At 44.9% G+C, this 2399-nt stretch overlaps 2 non-coding genes across 2 annotated transcripts; one reads left to right on the top strand and one right to left on the bottom strand.

Annotated features, from left to right (window-relative positions):
* Nucleotides 1–322: 322 nt before the first annotated feature.
* On the bottom strand, nucleotides 323–397 carry Trnas-cga (transfer RNA serine (anticodon CGA)). Its single transcript has one exon. It is a non-coding gene; the product is annotated as a tRNA-Ser (tRNA).
* A 102-nt stretch (nucleotides 398–499) lies between these two features.
* Nucleotides 500–574, top strand: Trnas-uga (transfer RNA serine (anticodon UGA)). Its single transcript has one exon. It is a non-coding gene; the product is annotated as a tRNA-Ser (tRNA).
* Nucleotides 575–2399: the final 1825 nt, after the last annotated feature.

Here is a 2399-nt window from a genome sequence, read left to right as displayed (position 1 = left end):
TTCCATTACTTGTTTTCCTTTTGCTGACGTTCCTCTTCAAAGAAATGGTTCAAATGGCTCTGAGCACTATGGGACTTAACATCTGAGGTCATCAGTTCCCCAGAACTTAGAACTACTTAAACCTAACTAACCTTAGGACATCACACACATCCATGTCAGAGGCAGGATTCGAACCTGCCACCGTAGAAGTCGCGTGGTTCCGGACTGAACCGCCTAAAACCGCGTTCGTCTTCTATCCTCCTATCGTCCAAATCCAGAACGAGATATTCACTCTGCAGCGGAGTGTTCGCTGATATGAAACTTCCTGGGAGATTATAACTGTGTGCCGGACCGAGACTCGAACTCGGGACCTTTGCCTTTCGCGGGCAAATGCTCTACCAACTGAGCTACCCAAGCACGACTCACGCCCCCTTCACACAGCTTTACTTCTGCCAGTACCTCGTCTCCTACCTTCCAAAATTTGCAGAAGCTCTCCTGCAACCAGACGGCGTGTGAGTCGTGCTTGGATAGCTCAGTTGGTAGAGCACTTGCCCGTGAAAGGCAAAGGTCCCGAGTTCGAGTCTCGGTCCGGCACACAGTTTTAATCTGCCAGGAAGTTTCAATGTCCAAATCATTCAGCTGCTCTTCCAAATCCTTCGCTATCGCTAAGAGAATCAAGTGGTCAACGGCAAACCTCAAAACTTTTATTTAATTTCCCGGAACTTTAATTCCTGCTCCACATTCTTGTTTGGTTTCCTGTACTGCTTGTTCAATATACATATTGGAAAATACAGGGGATGTGCTTGTAGCCTCACTTCCTTCCCAACCACTACTTCCCTTTAATGCTCCTCGACTCTTACGTCTGCTGTTTAGTTTTTGTATAAGTTGTAAATAACCTTTCGCTCCCTGTACTTTACCCCCTACTGCCTTCAGAGTATCAAAGAAAGTATTCCAGTCAGCACTGTTAAAAGTCTTCTTCAAGTCCACAAATGTGAGAAATTACGTACACGTCAATATGGATCACTCGACATGTGATGCTATTCTGTTGCTCCTGGGACGGTTTTTATAGCGATCGGAAAGTCACCGCCTGACATTGTCTATAAACAAATGGTTCAAATGGCTCTGAGCACTATGGGACTTAACATCTAAGGTCATCAGTCCCCTAGAACGTAGAAGTACTTAAACCTAACTAACGTAAGGAAATCACACTTATCCAAGCCCGAGGCAGGATTGGCACCTGCAACTGTAGCGGTCACGCGGTTCCAGACTGAAGCGCCTAGAACCGCTCGGCCACTCCGGCCGGCTGTCTATAAACATACACACAGTAAACATGAGTGCTAACTTACGCGTAGAAGGCTTGTCAACGATGGAATTTTTGTCGGTGCAGAAATGCAATCGGTTCCAAATGACAGATAATATGGAGGACCTACACTGCAGAGGCCATCCACAGTATTATCGATTTCAAAGATTTTTGATTCAGAGAAACTGTGGCTTGCGTGCTCCAGAAATGAATTCAATGTTCGAAGAGCCTACAGGACATCATGTATCGCATCAAATTGTTACTTCCACGGCGAGCACCAAACTGGACACCACACCACCGACAACAGACGAAAAAGAAATTATGCAAAATGGACAGACCAGCGTTGGCGAAGGTTCTTGTTTACGGACAATACTCGGCTCTGTAGGTAACCTAACAATCGCAGGCAACCCAGTAATATCGAACGGCTCCAACACTGTGTCCCACATGTGTAACATGGTGGTGGTCGAGTGATATACTGGGGTCCCAATCATCTCTCGCGGTTTTTGAGAGCAAACTCACTGCTGTACAATCCAGGGACGAAGTTCTACAACGAATAGTGTGACCCTATCGCCAATATTTCATTCAGAGTTTCGTAATGATGGATGACAAATCTGGTGCTCATCGATCTGTTCTTGGGAAGACGTCCCTTGAGCATGCTAAGACCACCAGAATGGAGTGACTTGCCTGTTTCCCTGCTATGCACCCAGTCGAAAGTGTGTGGGATCGACTGAAAAGAGCTGTTCTTGGACGTCGACGACAACCACGTATTTAGCGCAAGTTTCGAAGAATCGCCATTGGTGAATGGGATGATAAGCACTGGGCTGGCTTGAAGACGGTGTAACGTTGTTGCTTTAATTTGTGGTGTAAGCGGTGCTGATAGACAATAAAAGCGGGTTAAAAGCTGTGAGCTGTCTGGGGAAGTTAACCTTGCATTACTGCGCAACTGTTTCACCAGGTATCCAGTCTAGCTTACCAAATTCCCAACCAGACTAACATTAATTATAATCTTTTAATAGTCATACGACAACCGGTGACATATATATAAAAAAGAGAATTTAAATAAAAAGAAATAAATCAGTTTATATTTGGAAATTTATTTTAGCATTGATCATTGAAATTT

This window comes from Schistocerca cancellata, chromosome 12 (assembly GCF_023864275.1).
Source record: "Schistocerca cancellata isolate TAMUIC-IGC-003103 chromosome 12, iqSchCanc2.1, whole genome shotgun sequence".
NCBI lineage: Eukaryota > Metazoa > Arthropoda > Insecta > Orthoptera > Acrididae > Schistocerca > Schistocerca cancellata.
Note: the sequence above shows the minus strand (reverse complement) of the source record. Positions and strands in the feature narration are given on the sequence as shown.